The sequence below is a fragment of the Coturnix japonica genome, chromosome 2 (genome assembly GCF_054131305.1).
Source record: "Coturnix japonica strain WE chromosome 2, WE-NBRP24, whole genome shotgun sequence".
Lineage (NCBI taxonomy): Eukaryota > Metazoa > Chordata > Aves > Galliformes > Phasianidae > Coturnix > Coturnix japonica.
The window spans coordinates 92,198,325-92,210,365 of NC_140664.1; the positions used below are offsets into that span (position 1 = coordinate 92,198,325).

General features: G+C 41.2%; 2 protein-coding genes across 4 annotated transcripts in view; one reads left to right on the forward strand and one right to left on the reverse strand.

Moving 5' to 3' along the window:
• The window catches only part of GALNT1 (polypeptide N-acetylgalactosaminyltransferase 1), a 245,589-nt gene that overhangs the window by 98,582 nt on the left and 134,966 nt on the right, over positions 1-12,041 (reverse strand). The gene's annotated exons all lie outside the window — the stretch shown is intronic.
• INO80C (INO80 complex subunit C) overlaps positions 1-12,041 on the forward strand; it is a 35,288-nt gene that overhangs the window by 809 nt on the left and 22,438 nt on the right. The window lies entirely within an intron of this gene.

Below are 12,041 nucleotides of genomic sequence, written 5' to 3' on the forward strand. Positions count from 1 at the left end.
TGTGATTCTCTCCAGACAAATGAAAGCCATTGTGCTCATGCCGAGGCACAGACAGAAACCTTTCTGTGGTCTGAATGATGCTCTTGTAACTCTTGTTTTTTTTCCCTGTGGCATTTACGTAGTTTATTTTCCTTTTCTGGCAGTCTTATCCCCAGGAGAGGCAGTACGAGCCACAGTGATTAATGTAGCTAACAAACTGCACTGCAACCATGAAGAGTTACTGCCTGGCATGATTGCATTTGACAACTTTTTTCAAGGTCTGTTAGCAATAAGAATCTGGATTTCCAGCATGGAAAAGACTGTTCTGTGTCTCTGTGCATGTATAAAATCCTTTATACTTAACAATCTTCTCCAGTACTTCAACCTCTAAAACTGTTCTCTGAAGTTCACATCAAACTTAAGCCCATAGGTATCTTCCAGTATTATGAGATACCATGATCTACCTTAACTGAGTTTTGATAAATAGTTTTTTGCAGTTCTTCTCACCAGAGATTTCAGTGGAGAAAGGAGTAATTTCTCATTCAAGCCAACATACGCATCCACTGACTTCAGCAGCTCAGATCAATCCCATAAGGAAAAGAAAAAAAATGAGGCTCAGAAAGTGCCTAACCTAAGAAATGGGACAAGAAACAGCTCGTTGATCTTCCCGCTATCACATCCAATGTTGCTGACTAGCTCTGGAGTGAGCCAGTTTGAACAGAAATGAAATGGAAAATGGGCACTTTGCATTTTTTCAGTTAGAAACATTGATCACTGAGCACATTCTTCTTCAGTACCTCATTTAATCTGTGCACTCCAGAAGCTTTACATAGTCCATAGTTAATTGCTGAGTAATGTACTTTTTCTGAATAAGGAAACCTGTGACACAAGGAAACGGTAATTCTAGCCTGCTGAGCTCTTCAGAATACAGCCTGTCAACAAGCACTTAGAGCTCTGTTTTAAAACTATCCAAGTTTTAAGCAGATCAACGCCTTCTGAATATATTAATTAATTAACTAGTTAGTTAATCTCTAATGACACATGAATAATATCTTTCATTTAGCTGTCTGGTAAGTACACACCCCTAACACACACCACTTGCAGCACAAGTTTGGATGTAGTAGTTGGTGCTCTTCTGACGGTTCAGTTTCCTAAGTAGCCTCTTTGATATTTTCAACAGCTTTATACAGCCTCATTTCAGCCTTTCAGGTGCCAAATATATCATGCTCTAGCTCAGCATGGTATGGTTTCTATTTTAAACAAACTGACATTGTGAAACAAATGGGGAAATAGTGAATTATTTCCTTGGTTAATTAGCAAACTATAGGTAAGAGGATCCCTACCAAGAGGTCTCTTCGTACCTGCAAGGTCAGCTTAGGATCTGAGGACTCTGCTAATGTACTCTAAAGTACATTGTATGCTTTTGACCTTTACATTAACTGGTAACTTCTGCATGGCCTACTTCAAAATACATTTCACATTGCCAATTTAGAGTTTCCTCACATCTGTGATTCCGTCACTGAAATAAAACAAAACTGTTTCCTTCCAGCATGACTTCTGCATTACAATACAATAGCAGGACACGGGGAAATGGTTTAAAGTTAAAAGAGGGAAGATTTAGGTTGGATGTTAGGGGGAAGTTCTTCACTAGGAGAGTGGTTAGGCCCCGGAACAGGCTGCCCAGGGAGGTTGTGGATGCCCCGTCCTTGGAGGTGTTCAAGGCCAGGTTGGACGGGGCCCTGGGCAACCTGATCTAGTAAATGTGTATGTTTGGTGGCCCTGCCAGGCAGGGGGGTTGGAACTACATGATCCTTGAGGTCCCTTCCAACCCGGGTCATTCTGTGATTCTGTGATTACCTTGCTCTTCTTTCGTAAGCTTCTTGTCACAAGTAGCTATCAGCATAGTGCTCACACTGAAGGATATGCTGGTGTGATAAAACTGTAGAAATCAAAGAATCACCCAAAATGAGCTATTTTTTAAATAAAACAATTTTGCTTGAGTGTAGTAGCATTGTAATCAGCTAGATTAACTATGTGTGTACTATATAAGAATGCACAAGGACCACACAGCATACAGATGTTTTAAACCCCATTTTGATGATGTTTCTCTGACACATGCTCTAGCACATGAGTTACTACTTTCTCTAAGATACACATTTAAGGCATTAGCAAGTAACATTCTTGGGAGTTTGTATGACTTACCAGCCCAGAGGTATTGAGTCATGTTTGCTTTGGAAGAACGTTGCCCATAGGGCTTGTAGGTCACGTCTACAGAAGGAGACACACGCTTTTGGGATACAAAGCCTGTATTTACCAAACGTAAAATTAAAAATGAGTTTACAGGAAACCACTATTGCAGATCGATTACATCATTTCTATCAGCCTTGCACAATTATTCCTCCCATGTGGTTGTGCCTCTGAAAAATACCTCAGTCTTTGCTGCAGCAAATGATTTTTAATGTTGAGGATTATTATGTATATTAAAATATTAACCTCAAGTGTGAAAACCAGTGCTGTTTTTTGGCTTACATAGCACCGTTCACTTAGATGTCTTTGCCCAATGATTTCCAATAGCTTCTCTGCTGGTTCAGCTCCACTGCTGACAGAAGTAACAAAAGCTCATGGGCAGACTTGTCTCCAGATCTCTTGTCCTTTTAATTACTATTACTTTACCTGGGGTAGAATGAGTATCTTCCACACTGATCTAAAAAATGCCACTAATTCCTCTGCCTTAATGTTCACAGCAGTATTTTCACATAAGGTTAGAGCAACAGGAAGCATCTAAAAGAGTTTATTCTGTGTTAAGATGCGACCAGTGAGCCAAAATGCTTGCACCTGACAGCTAACAAGCTTCAAAGGCAGAATTTGCATTAAGATAAGAGAGGGACTTGGAAATAATTTAGTCAGAGGACAAAGAAAGAAGATGCGCTAAATGTGGTAAATGCATATTTGCTTACACGCTTGTGAAACAACTTCATACATGAGTGATGAAGCGCAGTAAATGCCTCACTTGGAGGAAGATATCAAAGTAGGTCTCACGTTTTGAATGGACATAAGCTGCTTCTTAAACTGCAGGAATACATCACAGAATCACAGAATGACCCGGGTTGGAAGGGACCTCAAGGATCATGTAGTTCCAACCCCCCTGCCTGGCAGGGCCACCAAACGTACACCTTTACTAGATCAGGTTGCCCAGGGCCCCGTCCAACCTGGTCTTGAACACCTCCAAGGACGGGGCATCCACAACCTCCCTGGGCAGCCTGTTCCAGGGCCTAACCACTCTCCTAGTGAAGAACTTCCCCCTAACATCCAACCTAAATCTTCCCTCTTTCAACTTAAAACCATTTCCCCTAGTCCTGCTATTGTCAGCCCTTTCGAAGAGTTTACTCCCCTCCTGGGAGTAAGTTCCCTTCAGGTATTGAAAGGCTGCAATGAGGTCACCCCGCAACCTTCTCTTCTCCAGGCTGAACAAACCCAACTCCCACAGCCTGTCCTCATAGGGGAGGTGCTCCAGCCCCCTGATGATCTTCATGGCCCTCCTCTGGACCCTTTCCAAAATCTCTATGTCTTACATCAAGAACTCTCCTGCTTCCTCTCCCCAACTCTGTAGCAAGTTTTGGTACAGTTTTGAAAGTAACAATTGAACTTAATTCCTCTGCAAGACTTGAGTGGTATTTCTGAGTTACTTCCAAGATTAAACACATTGATTTTATCTCTGCGAATATTGCAGCACTGCTACTGGAAACCATTTTACGTAAGTGTTTCTCATATATATATTTCACAGTGTCTTCCCTTTTTCTCATTCTGTGCTCCAAAACAGGAGCTCTGCACTGATGTTAGAAAATACAAAACTCAGAACGGTGTAAGGTTCTCTTAAATAAGCTCCTCTAATGTGCAGCCTTAAAACAAAAAGAGCAGTTCTAAGATAAGCTTAGAACTCCATTTTTTAATGTAAAATGTAACTGGATGATGGTATTTTACATTTGTCATGGTTTAAATGAAAATCTACCTGCGTCCGTGACGGGGGGCCACGGGCTCCACAGGGCCGCTAGGCTGAAAGGAAAAGTTAATTAGGAAAAGAAAACAGCGGCAACAATCTAAGGAGGTACACTTATTTACTTAATACTATATCGAAATACAGGATAACACAACATAATATAATATAATTGAAATTAAGCTAACGAATCAAGCAAAATAGGAGAGAGAATGAGTCCCAAAACCGAGAGGCCTACTGTAAACTCTAGGCGAAATGGTGAAGGCTCCCACACACTCCCCTGAACGCCAGAACTCAAAAGACGTCAGTCTAGCCTGCAAGTGAGATAATATAGTGTCCAGGTCCCGTGACCCATCTCTGACCGTGATGTTCTCTGGGAGATGTAGTCTTCTTCTGTAAGTTGCATATTCAGTAAAATTATTCATGCTTTATATGATGTTATGATGTGGAATACTGATAGCAAAATTATTAAACCATGACAACATTGTCACCTGAAGATCACCTGATTAGGAGCTTCACTCTCCACAAGACTTAGCTATGTTCATATTAGCATGGCTGCTGTTATGTATTCAGAAGCTAACAATAGAGAGCTTACCCGGGGATATAAATAGCGTGCAATTGGACTCCAAACCATCAGTAAATTTAATCAGTTCTCCTGTTCTGCTGTTTTACCAAGCCTATCACTGTAAGTAGGAAGCCATCAAATCAATTTAAAAATAACTTTGTTTTAAAGAGTCCATTTGATCTGGCTCTAATTTCCTGAAAAATGAGGTTAGGGAAGGATGAGTTTAACCACAGAATCAGGGAGTGTGACTGCAACCACTGCACCAAACTGCTGCTATCGCTGTGTTTCGGGACAAGAACCTCCTGCAGTATGGCAGTGTAATAATGATTTGCTGATTCGACGGGAGAAATGAATTGCTTATGAATACAGACCTTTTTTACAGGCCTAACCAGTGTAACACTAAACTTACTTTCCTAATACTGTCCATGATGAGACTTACTGTAACAGGAAAGCATAATTTTCTTTCGTAGCTGAAAATTTAAGAAAGAAATTGTGTTTGTCTCCGATCCCTTTGCCCAGAGACAGCAAGACCCTGATACAACACAGTAGAAGGGAGGCATAAGTATATATGCACGTGCCAGTTTATGAAAAAGCTGTCTTTTCATTATGCTGTGAAGTTTTTTGTTTTGTGGTTTTTTGTGGTTTTTTGTGGTTTTTTTTTCTGTTTAAACACCTCCCAGCCCTTAAGGTTATGACAGTAACAGAAAAAAACATGAATTTAACCATTGAACTGGACCCAATCTGAAGCTACTGCTCGCTTCAAACAAAGAAAGACATAATCCGCTCCCAAGGGATGTCAACTCAAACTTAATTAAATTGATTTAAATGGATAAAGAATGCTTTAAATTGGATAAAGAGTAGCTATCAGGATACGTAGCAGCCAATTGCTAGGTACTGATAAGAATTCCTGAGGTGAGCTGTTCAGGTTGAGCCACTTGCGTTCTTGTTCACATTTCTACCCAAGAGTCTTGGCTCTTACAGAATGAACTCATCCATCTGAATCCGTACTGCCTTGCCCTAACAAGAGTTCAGGCAGCAGTGGGCAGGTTGTGATAGCTGTACCGTGGACGGGTATCGTAATGAAACATCACACTGCAACATCACCAGAACTCAGAGCATGGAAAATCCCCAGAATTGGCAGGTCTCTGAATGAAGCAGATAGGATCATTGCTTAGATACATCCCTTTTAAATATATATGGCCACAAAGATGGTAGTCTGTGTGATACAGCAGGCTGTGATAAGCTGAAATATGAAGCATCCCTTCTAAGAGGTTTTTTGCACTCTTGTAAGAAACAGCTTGTTTTCAGGCTGTCCACTAATGAGAGCCAGGATTCTCCTGAGGTACTGGTTTCTGTCAGTTGCACATCTGAACTCAAATCAATTAAAAACAGCAGAATCCCTGCAGTCCCCTAGGAGGAAAAACAATAATTAAAAACAATTAGCGTATTTTGTAGGGAAATGTGTCTAAAGTGCTGCGTGTTTTATGTTCAGCTTCGTTTTAAGAAGAAGAGGGGATTGATTTATGTAACAATCTGGATTAAAAGGAAGACTGTCGAAGCCGAGAGCTGAGCATTGACTTTGCTTAATGTTTGTCACACGCTGAAGGGTATAGAAGATCTGTAATCATAGCAGCATGTGAATTCCAAACCAATCTATGCCAGACTCTGAGAACTACTGGTCCCCCCACCAAATGGGATTAGATTTAAGATTTAGAATAAACACAGATGTGGGGTTTTTGTAGAAAGGTAAAAGCATATGGGTATTGATTTGTACTGTGGGCATCAGTGTGCTGGTGTCATGTTATTTACCCATCTCCCTTTATGCTGGCAAGAGAACTTTAGTTTTTCCTTTAGCCAGAAGATAATGGAGAGTCTTTCTGTGATCGCACTCAGTGTCAGGATTGGTAATAAGCATACAAGAAGGTTAAAAGAAATCATAAATATGGTTCATTGCTTCTATTGCAAGGAGATAAAACAGAATGGATTATTATTATTATTATTTTTGAAAGAGAAAGAACAATCTATACAACATTTTACACGTGTATTTTAGCGTGACATTTTGTCTGAGAGGCAGTGCTCCTGAAAGGCAATCTGAGGGGCCACTCGGCACATTACAAGGTTCAGGTTAACCAAAGAAAACTTGGAGTAATTTAACCAAGTAGTGCAGGTTAGAACAGCTGTCAGCCCATTCTTCATGTTTTTGTGAGGTGTAATGCTCATGGCAGATAGTATTTCAGTTCTTGCTTTAGCAGTGCATTGGCAGTGCAGTTAGACAAACAGCAATGCAGTTATATAAATGTATTAATTTTTTATTAGAAAGGCTAATATAGAGATTAATTTGGTAGCATGGCAGTGTTTTGAACACATTTTTAAGCATTCCAAGAACACTGAATTGAGACATCGTCAGTTTATTTTGGCTTAGAGCCGTAGAAAGCCATAAAAATCGTGACACTGCATTGCAAAATATAGCTTGCCCTCACGGCAGCATTCATATCCATCAACAGCACGTCTTGTCTCCCTGGAAAGCACACCTACAATTTTGGGAGGCACAGTTAACCAGCCTAGTAATTTATCTTGATATAGAGGAGAGTGGCCCAGTCTCCTTCTGCCTTCTTCACATCTCCCCACCCCCACAGCCTTGCCAGCTTCACACCAGGCCTGCCCGGCCCTCAGCAGCACTTAGCAGACTTTCCCTTCTCCTAGGATATGCTCTGTGTCTCTGCTGCCTTGGTGAGCTGGACTGGTTCACAGGGGATCTGTTAGGCAGGAGTTAACATGGGGAAGAAGTTGGACAATGCAGGAAAAACAAACAAACAACAACAACAAAACACTTCTCCATTACAAGTGAACTGGCACAAGTGGTAGAAGTGCCGCTCTGCTACACAGGAGGCTTGAATCCCGGGGGTTGGACTCGATGATCTCTAAGGTCCCTTCCAACCTGCACAAGACTGTGATACTGTGATACTGTGAAACTGTTGCCTGAGCTTGGAGGTTCTTAACTGCAGGTTTCACTAGTTTACCTTAACAAACTATGAGGAAACTGCAGCAGTTCAAGATCTGACTCATTAGCACATCCTGTGCCCTTGCCTATGGAGGAGCAGAGAGGACAAAGCTTCAGCTGCCTTACTGCTTGCTTATCAGCCCCTTAGAGGTGATTCTGTGCCACCCAGCAATCCATGTGGAATGCCACCAAAATATGCTAGAGGGAAATGCTAGGACTGGGTCCTGATGCTGCTTCTCCCTGAAGATTTAGGCAACTCTTTCCACTTGGATTCAGAACCATGAACATCTGCCTTTCCAAAGGCCAATATTAAGTCACAGAATCACAGAATGACCCGGGTTGGAAGGGACCTCAATGATCATGTAGTTCCAACCCCCCTGCCTGGCAGGGCCACCAAACATACACCTTTACTAGATCAGGTTGCCCAGGGCCCCGTCCAACCTGGCCTTGAACACCTCCAAGGACGGGGCATCCACAACCTCCCTGGGCAGCCTGTTCCAGGGCCTAACCACTCTCCTAGTGAAGAACTTCCCCCTAACATCCAACCTAAATCTTCCCTCTTTCAACTTAAAACCATTTCCCCGTGTCCTGCTATTGTCAGCCCTTTCGTAGAGTTTACTCTCCTCTTTTCATTCAAAAGCAGAACAGAAGTCACGCTCAGGGCACTGTTACTTGCTTTTTTCCTTTGAGGTGTTATTCCAGCTGCTTGCTGGATCCCCTGCATGAAGTTAGTTCTGTTCCTGCCTCTGCCCCAGGGGACTCAGAGCCCCTTTTTCCACACACACACCCTAACCGCCAGGCCAGGAGCCAGTCTGGTGCAGTGGGAGAGGCATGAAAATGTTTCCTCCTCTGCAGCTGAGGATGGACATTTTGTTTGTTCCAGAGAGAATGACTGCATAGTCTGGTATTGAGTTGTCAGAATGGCCTCTTTTATGTATTTTTTTTTTCTGCTTATGTATTTCATAATGTTTTTGTGGTTTTTTTAATAAAAAAAAGCTAGGTAGACATGCCATCTAATAACAAGTATTTATGTTGTAATAAGAATGTATGACTTATTCCAAGACAAATTTGTAATGGATAAGAAGGAAATCATTTTGTGAGTAATATCTAATTAAACTATAGCATAGACTTAGATGGAGCCCCTGTGTTTCTATGAGTGCTGTGTGCTATATCGCTACAGCCTTATTTACTGCTTCTACAGATTTATGCATTTCCAAGGTAATAAAAGAGTGAGAAGAAGGGTAGGAAAGGCTGAGACACCTGTAATAGTTCCTGTATAACTTTGAGAAGGTATACAATTATGGATATCACCAACAAAGTGGTAGAGGTAGTAAAATCAAATGACCTTCTAAGCATACAACGATTCAGCAGCTTCCAAATCTGATTACAGTCTGAGAACAATTGCTTAGAGTGTAGTTAGGTAGTCAGTTAGACCATCTTTGGAGTAAAGGTTAGTGGCAGCCCAGGAGCACAGGTGATGTTAATCAGGGAAGGGAAGAAAGTGTTGGGAAAATACTTGTCATCTGTGAGGAAGAAGAGAGTTAAAACCCTGTGTACAACCATATGTATGTTACGCGACTTAAAAAAATCTCTCTTTTTAGTTGTTACGCAGTCCATCCAGAAGCTTGTCTTTATTTTCCAGATAAACAGATGTATTTAATAAAAGATAGCCCCTCTGCCTAGAAACTTTATGCCCAGAAACCATCAAGACTACAGCGAAATACTGCTGAAATAGAACATGCAGAAATTAGGGAAGTAATTAATGTGAGTTATATGACTGCTCACAACCAAAAGAGCTTTTTGTTAATAAAAACAGTATTTTCTGTTTTATAGGATATTGGTTTTTTTATTAGAGACATGGAAGGCAGCCCAGAGAGCTGTGCTATCACTGTACTTGGAGGTGCTCATGCCACCTGGCTCAAGTTCATTTCTGACTCTGCCTAGAGGAGGAGGTGGGTTGGCCACCTCCCAAGGGCCCCTCCAGCCTCATCATGCTGTGATTCAGCGAGCATCTCCTTTCACACACCTGGTTTATGTGATAAACCATCTCCATCTTTTCTTTTGTGTGCCTCCGGTGGCGCAGTGGTAGGAATGCCGCGTTACAACACTGGAGGCCCTGAGTTCGAATCCCCCCTGTGGCGCAAGTGGTAGAAGTGCCACTCTGCTACACAGAGGCTCGAATCCTGGGGGGTTGGACTCAATGATCTCTAAGGTCCCTTCCAACCCACATGAGACTGTGATACTGTGATCTTCTCCGTGGTCATTCAGTCCTACGCTAATAGCCCACTCTGGGTACTGCAGTTGTACTGTAACTTTCCCCACAGTGTCTTAATGAAACCCCAGACCCAATGACTATGTTTTGTTGTTCTTATTCTTCCTTTGCTGTAACAATACTTTGCTAGAACTGCTTTTCTCTCTGAGGAACAGCACAGTATTCTTACAGATAGGTTACCTCTAAAAGTCAAGAAACCAAAACAGGAAAACACCATTACACCTTGACATGCTCGCAGCACGTTCAGGCCCCTTAGCCCTGGTCTGAGGTTGTCAGCTATGAAAGTCCTTATTCCTTAAGTTAATTACCTTTATTTACTTAGTCTAGATCTAGCAGTGTTCATTTGAGTTTCAAATGAGCATTCTTCAATATTCTCCATTGATCAGAAGTTTGCCTTTAATTTTTGCTACATCCAGTTTGTAGCAGCCAGAATTGGTTTTTGTTGCAGCCGTAGAAATATCCTTTTCTCCTCCTTCTGTCTGTCTGTCCAAAAGAGGGGTTTTTTTTGTTGTTGTTTATTTGCTAGATCACTGATTGTAGAAAACTTCTTAAAAAACCCTGTTAAACCCATCAGAAAATACTAAAAACTGTTTTTCTCTCTCACTGGTGATAATGGATGTGATACTAATGTGCTCACTAATTACAGTGTAGTGGTAAAGCCAAGTCTTGTAACAGTTCTGTTTTGCTTTAAATCCAGCAAAATAAGCAGTCAGGATACAAGTTTATATGCAAAGCACTAAACTGCTTGGCCCTTTCAGGATGTACCATGGTTCTTCATCTCCAATATATAACAACATAGAACAACAAGGTGACTTCTACTGCCACAGAATTACACAACTGAGCAAACAGCCACAGGCTTGTAGAAATATTTCTGCAGAAACATTTCAGAAACTTGCTCTGAAATTAGCATTGTACTCTCCTCCCTTTTTCCTGAGTAGTCTCAGAATAGCATATAATAGATACCTGTATCACCTTTTCATTGGAGTTAAAATCTGCCATATACTGTCTGTTCTGGTGCAGTCATCACTATTTCTGTCATTATCCAATTAAATGCATGTATTCGTAGGATAAATCATCTACAGTTTTGCTTAAGCATGGGAGACTGCTATTCAGAGCAGGACTGCTTGGTGTTGAGGTTGTTAGACCTTTGGAGCATGAAACACAGTTACTGCTCTTTGAAGAAGGTGCTACAGGGGATCTCAGCTGGGCTGAGGCCAATGGGATGAAGTTCAACAGTACCAAGTGTTGGGTCCTGCATTTCAGCTACAATAACCCCAGGCAACACTACAGACTTGGAGCAGAGTGGCTGCAAGACTGTGGAAAGGCAATGGACCTGGTGATATTAGTTGATTCTGATCTGAACATGAGCCAGCAGTGTGTCCAGATGGCCAAGAAGGCCAGTAACATCCTGGCTTATATCAGAAATAGTTTTGCCAACAGGAGCAAGGAGAGGATCATCCCCTATACTCGGTGCTGGTGAGGTTGTACATGTGTTCAGTTTTGGGCCCCTCACTACAAGAAAGTCACTTCTTGTGTGTTCAGAGATGTTTTAAATTGCTTTAGAAGTGAATTATTTCACATGCCACTGTACCTTTATGATCATACTAGATGATCTTAATGGTCTTTTCCGACCTTAATAATTGTATGATTCTACCTAACATTTGCCTTTCTGACATCATGTTTCGATATAAGTCTTAAATACCTAGATATAAATGAAAAAATCTCATGCAAGTAACTTTAGACTGAAGTGGTTGCAGTAAGATGGGTGAGATCTCCTCATGCATTGTGACAGCAGGAAGTACAGTTAGCAGAAATACAGTAGAAATAAAGTGAGAACTTTTATATACTTCAAGTGACAATTAAGACAGACACAAAGAGGGCCTACAAGTCGTAAAAAAAAAAAAGGGGATAAAAACATAAAGTTTTGTTGTCTGTACCAGTTTATCAGTTAGTCCACAACTTATGGATATAAAATTAGAGTATTCTAATTGACACTTATCTATTTTGCCTAAGAAAAATAGGTAAGAACTCTGGAAGATGGATGCACCTGTCCTTGCTTGAAACAATGCCCTTCCTCAAAGAGAATACTCAAACTTTTTTCCTGTCAAAATAGATAATGATTTACAGAACAAACTAAAATCAGGAAAGGGAGTATTTTTTACAGAATGCAATTGCTTTCTTGTCAGCTGTAGGAGCTGGTATCTCTTTACTTTCCTTGTCTCTGATTCAG